The sequence below is a fragment of the Trichosurus vulpecula genome, chromosome 4 (genome assembly GCF_011100635.1).
Source record: "Trichosurus vulpecula isolate mTriVul1 chromosome 4, mTriVul1.pri, whole genome shotgun sequence".
In the NCBI taxonomy this organism is placed as follows: Eukaryota; Metazoa; Chordata; class Mammalia; order Diprotodontia; family Phalangeridae; genus Trichosurus; species Trichosurus vulpecula.
In genome coordinates this window covers 377213679-377224107 of record NC_050576.1, presented here as the reverse complement: position 1 = coordinate 377224107, position 10429 = coordinate 377213679, and positions in this window count along the sequence as shown.

The following is a 10429-nucleotide window of genomic DNA, read 5'->3' as shown; positions in this document are numbered from 1 at the left end:
TCATACCCTTACATGTGGATACTTTCTCCAAAGGAATATAAATATAAATTTTGATAGCTTATAGTTCACAAGATATCTTGGGGTTTGGGAGCTATATTTCTTTTTTTCCTTTTCTTTATTCCCTTTTATTAGTTTGTTTTTTGTTTTGTTTTGTTTGAAAACTGGGACAATTAACTCTTTTGTCTCATGTAGTTTTTATTTATGATTTCTTGAAAAAATAACTCTGGAAAACCAGTCCTTGATAAAGCCCATTATGGAGCTACTTGGCTATGCCTTTAAACCCAAATCACTCCGGCTCTCACTGATTGGCTAGTAATAGGTCCCAGCCTCACTTGCTCATTGTTTGGGTTTTGATGGCTCAGCATGGGTATAAATAGCAATTGTTTCTGTTCTAGCCAGAAACTCTTAAGGTCTTCTCCTCCCAGGTTGATTCTTTTGTGAAGGGAAATTAGGCTATCTTTCGCCCCAATTCTTACCTAGTCTTTAACTACTGAATGGACATGGCCTCAGACAAACAGAGAGCTGGGAAAGACCTTAGCTTTAAAAAACTAACGTCACCCTCTGCATCCAGAGCCTTCATGAGTCATCTTGACCAATGTGTTGCCACTGAACTAAGATGACTCTGGAGGAGACAGTGAGGTTGATGACTCTGCACATCTCTACCTATTTAAATCCAATTCACTTACAAGTCAAGACATTACTCTGCTGATGTTGTTGGTCACCTTCTAGAATGAAAGACAAAGAACAACAACTGTATTTTGGGGAGTAGGTTTTGCTCTTTTTGTTCATTCATTACATTCTTCTTTTGCGCATCATTCTTCGTCCTTTAAAAGGCACCTGCTCTATGTCCTATTTTCTGAGGGCCCACTGTTAACTTGTCAGGTTGTTAACAGTGAACTTTGATACATAATCTACTTAGTCTGTTCTCCTATATTTTAATGTAGTTAACGGAATCTTAGATTTAGAGCTAACAAGGACCTCAGAAGCAATCTCATCCAACCCTCTCATTCTGTAGATGATAAAAACAAGACCCAAATAGATTAAATGATTTCCCCACATGATGTAGATAATAAGTGACAGATCTAGGACTTTAATGTAGATCCTCTCACTTTAGATCAAATGCTTTTCCCACCATACCACGTTAAGGTAGAGCTTTAATTCAGTGACATTTAAAAGGTAAATGTCTCCAGAGAAATTTAAGACATACCACCTATCATGAGAATTTCAGGTACTATGGCGGGACAGTAGAAAAATGGTTTCTGGTCAGCCCATTCTCACAATGCACCTTTCAGACTTTTCAGTCCATCTAAAGAAGTGTTTAAAACCCACACGTACTCAGGCTAACTTTGCCTTCATGGTGAGGACTAGGACTATATTTTTGCTTGTATTTGTCATCATGGGACTTTATAAATGTTTTGCAGACAGTAGGTTATCAATAAGTATTAGTTGGCTGACTCCCCAGGTGGTACCAGGTAGGAAAAGAAATATTGTTTTTTATTTACCCTTACAAATCATTTCTATTAGGGAAGAGTGTACAATTGACTGAAAACTACAAAATTGTACAAGAGTGTATCAGAATAAAAAGAAATAGGAAAAATTGGAGGAGTTGAAGTTGCTTTAAAAATTGAGGGAACAAATCTTTTTTTTTTTTTAAGTAGACATATAAAATAAATAATGCAAGTATATAACTATAGCAACAATCTCCCAACTGGTCTTCTTTCCTCTACCCTCTCCCTACTTCAAGTTATGCTCCACAAAGAAGAAATAAATATTTTCCAACATCATTTTCATGGTGGTTTTCTCTTACTCCATAATATTTAGTGCTCCCCTATTTCCCATGATGTGAAGTCTGAAATCTTCAGAATGGTATAGGTACAAGACCCTCCCTTAATTACTCCGAACCCTTCAAACACAGTTTTCATGACAACCTAAAGCAAACTTCACTTCTTCAAAGTCTTTTTTTGAAATCAATGTGGAAATCAAAACATTAAATGCAATAAGGCTTAACACTCTCAACCTTCAAATGAAAAACATGTATATGAAAACATTTTTCTCAACTTAAAGGAACCATGACAATTTTAATTTTTTTATTTATTTAATTTTCAATTTATGGAATAAAACAAGCATTTCCACAACATAGCATAATAACAACTTTGGTTAAAACTCACTTTGTTAGTATTAATAGCAGTAACATATGGTAACATCAGAGATCATAATTAGGCAGCAAGTCAAGACTAGATAATATAGGATTTGGAATCAGGGATACTTGGGTTCAAATCCTCATAAAATGAGGGATACTCTCATTATGTTGCCCTGAACAACACACATAACCTCTCTCTGCCTCAGATTCTTCACCTTTGGAATGGGAAAAATAATAGCACTTGTGAGAATCGAATGAATTTATGTAAATTAAGTACGTTGCAAATCTTTAAGTAGTATAGAAATGCTGCTGCTGCTGCTGCTGAAGATGATGATATTGATGTCACTTGATGGATTTTTGTCCTTTTTTTCATGTGAACATGTACTACAAGTGCCTGAATTTAAAGCTAAGAGAAAAACAGAAAAGAAAACATTTTAAAGGGATGTTTTAGATGCAGGTGACTTTAAGATTATATTCTTAGAAGTAGGAAAAATCTCTCTCTGGAGAAAGCCTCCATATGTTTATGCTACTGAGTCTGTTCAACTTTCACATTCTTTCATTCTTGTAGTTGTGTCCTATGGGGACTTCCCATGATCAAAGGATACATCTTTGGGGGGCGGGTGGGATTTAGATGTTGAGAAAAATGGAGGGTGGCAAATTCCTCTGAAGAGCGAATGAAAACACCATGGCTCTGCCAATTTTGATACAAGAACTAAATATATAGAGTAAAAGGACTTTGTTATACTTTGTAGGTTTCATATCAGGCTAAGTGCAGCCCTGAATATCTCCACTGTGTAACATAGCTTAGATCTCCTTCAGGATTCAAGAAGCATAAATTCTCCATCTGGATTATATTGTAGGTGTGAAAGTTGGTAGTTGAAAGACATGTACTTGGCAAAAACTTAAAATTACAGGAAGCTTTTTGAGTAAGTGAAAGGTGAGAAATTACTACAGTCAGAAAATCTGAATATCTGATTTCTTCATTTTGATTTTTACAGTTTTCTTTACAGCAGTTGGAAACTTAAATGAGCCTAAAGTTACCATCATTTGATGTTTGCTTTCCAGAAAAAAAAAATACTTCTTTAGAAATATTTTACCCAGAAATGCTGAAGATTATTTCTTTAAAGACATTTGTTTATTTTTAATCTGCTGAGACTCATTTTGCTACCTGTAATATATTGAATTCCACTGAAAGGCCAAGGAGAAAGAGAAGAGGGCATGAGAAAGAAGTATGTCAGGCTGTAGCCTATAAAAGGTAAGTTCCAATTGAGAAGAAAAATTTTGAAAAAAGTGACATTGGCTAAAACTGTTTGTTATCTGCTTTCTTAAATGTCCATAGGTACTATATGAGGCTATATATCATGAATAAAATACCTTGGTGAAGAATTTTTTTCCTCTAACATCTTCTCAAACAATAAATCAACTATAACAATAAATAAAATTTTCAAAAAATTAATTAATTAATAATCATTTTTAATTTCCTACATTCTCAACGCTGTTCTAGGTAAATGGAATAAAAAGGCAAAAATGAAACCATTCCTTCTGTCAAGGAGCTTACAATATACTCAGAGGGGTGGAAAGGGGAAAGACAACGTATATTGTCTTATATATAAACAATATAATGTATATATATAAAAGTTATTGGGAAAGGCTTTGTAGAGAAGGTGGCTTTGGAGCTGAGTTTTGAAGAATACAAGTGATACTGAGTGGCAGTGCACACGTCCTGATGCATTCTAGGGAAGCATTGACAACCGTGGCAAAGGGAAGGTGTTTGAAGATGAAGTGTCGCATGTGAGAAACATCAGAAAGGCCAGTCTGGCTGAACTTCAGCATATAGGAAGCAAAGTAATATATAACAATATTGGAAAGGCAGGTTAGGGCCAGGTTGTTAAAGGCTTTAAAAGACAAGAGGAGCTTTTATTTGACATAAAGGCAATAAGGCATTGAGAACACAATAAGCAATAATAGGCCCAATAAAACATAAAGGCAATTGGACTTAATAGAGTAATGAGAGAATTATCACCTCATACACATTATGTAATATTGTGATTCTTATCATTAGTATTATTATTTAAGTCCAAGTTTGACATGCTCAGATCTGGTCTTTAAGGGAAAAAATGCTTTATAAGTTTTGTGGAGAGGATTTAGATTTAGATACAGGTGAACACAATCAGCCTATTCTTTCTCATTCTAGCTAAGCCTCTGGTCACCACTGACCTAGAGGATACAATGAAAGCTAAAGCAATTCTAAGAGATACCAAGAAATGCAAGGTCTTCACTAAGGAAAATTTTGGTTTATATTATTTTGTTAGAATAGAATCGTTACACACCTGCTTCAATCTCCAGGACATGCCAGTCCAAAAATTAATTATAAATTACCAAACCCTACTTTGGTGCCTGTATCCTACACCAGGTACGTTAGGGTGCTTTTTTTCTACAATGCTATAAAGAACCCCTAAAAATGGGAAAATTTTCCCCTTCACAGCATCTCACTCAAAATGTCTTCTCTGTGAGTTATTTCCACTATATGATGGTTAACACACATAACATGTCTGACGAAGAACTACAATCTGCCATAGGAGAAGGGAGGACTATGTGCTCTTTATGGCTAAAAAGTAGTTTTGCATGAAGTTTGTGTTTAAAGCATGTAGTCCTTTCTAAGCATATCTCGCATTTCTCCCTGTATAATCCCAAAACCACTTTCCAGGAAAAGTACTGTTTCTCGGTTCCACCTCAGCTAGATCTTCTGCAGTCAGGTTACATGAACCTTATTCCTTTCCCAAATAATATCCTTGTGCATTTTCTGGTTTTTGATAGAGGGTTTTTTGTTTATTTTGTTTTGTTTTTGTTTTAATATTAAGACCCCAATTCCAGAAAAAAGAACCAACAAATCATAGATGTTAAAGTTAAAAAGGAACGTTAGCGATCATATTTTAAATCCAACATTATTCAAAGATTCCTACAAAACCGACCTGATTTATATGTCCTTAGTATTGATCCAAGTAATTTGGAACACCTCCTTACTCAGCATATTCCCCTTTCTTGTTACTTTATGCACAACTTTATGAATGAATTTTAGGAAAACAGGTTAAGTTTGGGGAACTTCGTATTTGGAGAACCTTATATTTAAGGTGAAATATCTCAAGAGATGAAAATATAAAATCTAACTTTGAATTTAACTTTACGTACAATATTACTGCAATATAAATGAATTTCATAACTCTTTCCCATGTCTTCACCACCTTCCAGAATCATATTCTAATCACAAAAGCTATAAAATTTTCATTTATTGACTCAGCAAATATTTATTCAACACTGCCTATATGCTAGGCCCCAGGGATTATACAAAGATAAGGCATGACCCCTGCTCTCACAGAGCTTATAGTCTAGTAGGGAAGATAATGCCTGCTTATGGATATCTTTAACACAGAAGATAAGTGCGTGAGATCTAAGAAAAAGGTGCTGTGAGAAAGCAGATGAGGAAATTTCTCTATGAAATGCTATCATTGCACAGACAAAAGGCATAGACTCAACTGTCACAGTTATTTAGCGTCAATGCTTATTACAGAAAAGAAAGAAATCTTCTCTCAGTTTAACTGAGGTATTTACCTCTAAACGACCCTCTGTGATAACAGTGTTGTACAATTATACTATAACCTTCTTAATTTGATGATCTATTAATATAGCCAAAAAATAGATCTTGTACTTCAAACAGATTAAATGAATGCTCATACATCTGACTTCACTTACATCCTAACCTGAAACATCCCCATCGAATAGGTTAAAAACATTCAATTGGAATGCCAGGAGGTCCCTATGTTAAGACTTCTAAAATTATTTGAAATGAACTTCTCAATATGTTAAGCCTTTGGAAGTGTAAGAATTAAATATGGAAAAAAATATTGAAAAAACAGATCTCATTAGATATTTCTCACTGTAGGTCTGGGTTTGTTTCTTTTTTATTTTACCTTGAGGTCTTTCAAGAGTGAGAAAGCTAATATATGAATGACAGAATAATAATGCCTCATATTTTTATATCACCTGTCTCCTAGGAACTCAAATTCTTTATAGGAATGATCTCATTAATCCTCACAGCATCCCTGCAAGGTAGGTAGGTGGCAAGGACTAGAATAGCCTTTTTATAAATGAGAGAAATGAATATACTGAGACATGCAACAGTTTCACAGAAGAGATGGAAGGGGCCATGAACAGAATCTTGGATTTCTGATTTTAACTGAAGCCACTAAGTCGTTATTCTACATAAGTTTTTTCTTAATATTTTTAATTTAGTTTTTGTTTCCTTAAAATGAGAAGCAGCATGATATGAAGCAGAAGTGTCAAACGTGTAGCTCATGGGCCACATGCAGCCCGCAACACTCCCAAGTGTGGCCCAAATGAGATTAAAATGTAATTGGGAAATATCTAACAAAATAAAAAACAAAAATGGAAAATGCTAATATGTGGTTTTCTAAGTCAATATGTGACTCATATGGATCCTTCCTTACAGCTTAGTGGTATCATTTCCATTTGAGTTAACTCCACCGGTATAGCATGCAAAGAGTTGGCCTTAAAAGTAGGGAAACTCAAGTTCAAGTTTCCCCTGTGACACATATAGGCTATGTGACCATCCCTAGGCAAATCACTTGACCTCTCAATGAGAAGAAGCTGATATCTCAGGTCTAGTTTTCATCCCTATTCTTTCCATAAAATGAATTCATCTCATTTAGGGTCCTGCATATAAATGAATTCCATAGGTGGGGGATAAATAAGATAATTTGCATAAAGTGCTTTGTACATGTTAAATGGCCTTTGAAATGTCTGCTGTTATCAGTAGTACTTCTATAACTTAAATTCTTAGTTGAGTGGGTTACTAAAAGGTTAAATGACTTGGCAAGGCACACACAAGTAATATATGTCAGAGTCAAGTGTTGAACCAAGGACTTTTTGACCCTAAATCTAACCCTCCATTGACTACGCTTTGTTGCTGTTGTCTTCTTTGTTGCTGTTTTGCTTTGACTCTTTATTGTCTCTTTTTTTCTTTTTTTTTCTTTTTCATTTTTCCCCTAATGGATTTGAGATAGTAGTAATCCTGGGGCAAGATAAAATGTAATACAGATAAATGTAAAGACTTACTCTCAGGGAAAAAAAAAAGTTTAACTTCACAAGCATAGGTTGGATATGGATGGCTAGAGAACAATTTATATGAAAGGGTTCTGTTGAGTTTAGCAGAATGCAAGTTTGATATGAGTTAATACTGAAATATGGCTGCCAAGAAAATGAATGAAATCTAAAGCTTTATAAAAAGAGGCATAACAGAGGCCAAAGAAGGTGAAAATCTTTCTGTACTCTGCTCTGATTAGATCACATTTTAGTGAGTTCTAAACCCCTCATTTTAGGAAAGACATTTTTAAACTGGAGAATGTCCAAATGTCCAATTCATACCATATGATGAATGGCCTGAGTGAATAAAGATGGCCTGGAGAAGACAGACTAAACCTGATGGTAGTCTTCAAGTATTTGAAAGGCTATTAAAACTACAGAAGAGGGCTTAAACTTTTTTTTCTATTTCTGGCCCTAAAGAACAGAACTAGGAAGAATGGGTAAAAATTTCAAAGAGGGAAATGCGTCCCCAAGGATAAGGTGAAAAATTCTAACAATTATACTTCTCTAAAGTTGAATGGACTGCTTCATAAGGGAGCGGATTCTATGTCAGTAGAAGTCTGAGTTAGTACTTGTTTGGTTTATTATGGATAAAATTGTTCTTCACATATTCGGTTGTACTGACCTAAGTTCTGCTCAACGTCTCTTCCTACTATAAGAGTCTATGATTCTCCTGATTTGCCCAAGTATAAGTTCAAACTACCTTGTGAAGTAGTGACTTCACTATTACTACAAATGTATGTGCAAAGAATTGAATAACTCTCTCTTATATAGGCTTTCTAAGTATGATAGGATTCTGCATGAGGTGACTTCTAAACCCCTTTGGATTCTAAGATTGATTCTTTGTATCTGAAATTCTAAAAGATTCTGAAGAGACAGAATCACAATTTTTTTTGATGTTGCTGATTTTTTTAGAATGTTATCTGATATTCAACTTGAGTACAAGGAGACTTTAATGTGTTCTTAGTAAAGAAGAAAAACATAGTTGGAAGAGATAGCTCTGAAGAAAATGGGAATTTTTCAAATATCTTTTTTACAAATCAGTAATTGCATCTTTACTAAAGCTAAAGAAAAGGTCATCAAAGATATTCACCAAAGCCACAATTGATGCAGTATATAGAGCTCAGATGAAGAAGATTCCTTGATAGATGGTGAAATCCTCAAGATTCCCTCATTTGCAAGTGATTTTTCATCAAGCCCTAGAATGCCATAGAATCTTAGTAAGATTCGCTGGCAACCAAAAGAGCTTGGCCTGTGAAGAATTCACATGGGAAAAATGAAGTATATTTTTAGATGCCTATTGCCCAGAACATATAAAATGTAGTTGGATGAACACTTCATTGAGGTGATCCATAGATAGATAGATAGATAGATAAATAGATGGATGGATAGATAGATAGATGGATAGATAGATGGATAGATAGACAGATATGTATACATAGGGATTTATGTGTGTGCATGTATATGTGTGCGTGTATATATATGTGTACATATATATATATATGTTATTTTCAAGTTTTGAAAACAGACAAAGATCTGGGGGTAAAATTGAGAAAAAAAGAGATGAAAACAGAATGGATCAAAGTTGGGAAAATTTTCAGGGCTTTAAATGACCCTAGGCTGTTTTATTTTTCTGATACTAAAGAGCTATGAATCAGAAAACACTACAATCTCTGAAGAACCAAAATTGTGTATGACCCAAAGAGAGAAGTGGGAGTTTAAGTAAGCTGAAATAATTTAAGGATTATGACTCATGTGAAAGGAGTAGTTGTGTGTGTGTGTGTGTGTGTGTGTGTGTGTATGTGTGTGTGTGCATCAACCAAGGGAAGTCTATCAGAACCACATGAGATACATAACCCATGTTGTTTGCATATCCACAGTGGGAAATGACAAGTATATCACCTGAATGCTACATTTATTCCCACTAAAAGTTAAAAGATATAAAAGAATATCTTCAGAATGTTGGGTAAATATTAAAGATGTGGTTGCGGAATGAAAAATTACACAAGAAGAAGTGGCAGGTATACAATACAGTCTGTAGGAATATACCTTTTAGAGAGTGCCCCAATAGATGAGATCACAGATTCATGGAAGAATTAAAGGAAATTTCAATCTTTAGATGGAAAATATTACTACCAAAGGAACAGAGATAGGAATGGAAGGGAAAATATTTCAGTAATGAGTATGTTCCTGTGTGCAAGCTTGTTTTTATTTTTCATTTAAGGCAGTTAGCTTCTGACTTTTCTCAGATATGCCTTCCATGTCATTCTTTCTGCTACTTAGTATTTGTGAAAAGCTAAGAGTTAAATATGTATCACATGGAGAATGGAATAAACCAGTTCTATTTGGCCTCAAAATGTGGAACGAGGAACAGAGCCTTATATAGAAAGGTATGTATATGCTCGAAGTCAGGAAGATTTTGCTGACAATTATAGCTATCTTGTTTCGGTTTTGGTTTTTTTAATTATAGCCATCTTGAAGGTGTATGGGTTTCCTCAAGAGGTAGTAGATTTCCCCTTTCTTGGACGTCTTCAATCAAAATCTGGACCACAACTTGTTGAGTATGTTATAGAGGTAGTTTCTTTTTGTATATAGACAGCACAGGATAGACATTTGAGCTCCCTTCCTCTCTCTCAATTTCTGAGATTCTGTGAAGTACCATAACTTGCTGAAATCTATTTTCCTTTGATTCTTCTTCCTTTGATAAATCTTACCCACAGGTTCCTGAATACTTCATCTTTAAGTCGCTTTCTATTTACACTTAATTCCTTTGGACTTGAAAATTTGGAAGAGGCATTTCAGTTAATTAGCTAACTCCCCTTTGCCTTCCAATTGAAGTATCAACTCAATACTGGTATTTAAGGAGTCCACAATCTGATGCCAGATTAATTGCTCAAGTTGGTCTCATAATTCTCTTCACTTTTACAGGAGTACTTTCTGACCCCTATTCTGTTTTTTGTTGTTCCTTATCCACTACTGTCTTCATGCCTTTGTTTTGGCTACTTCCCCCCTTGACTGGGCAGACTTGTGTCCTCATCTATACCATTTGCTGTTGGTCCTCGCTTCTTTCAAGACCCACCTTACCTGTGGTGCTATCTTCTCGCATACTCTTACCTGACTCCTCCAGCT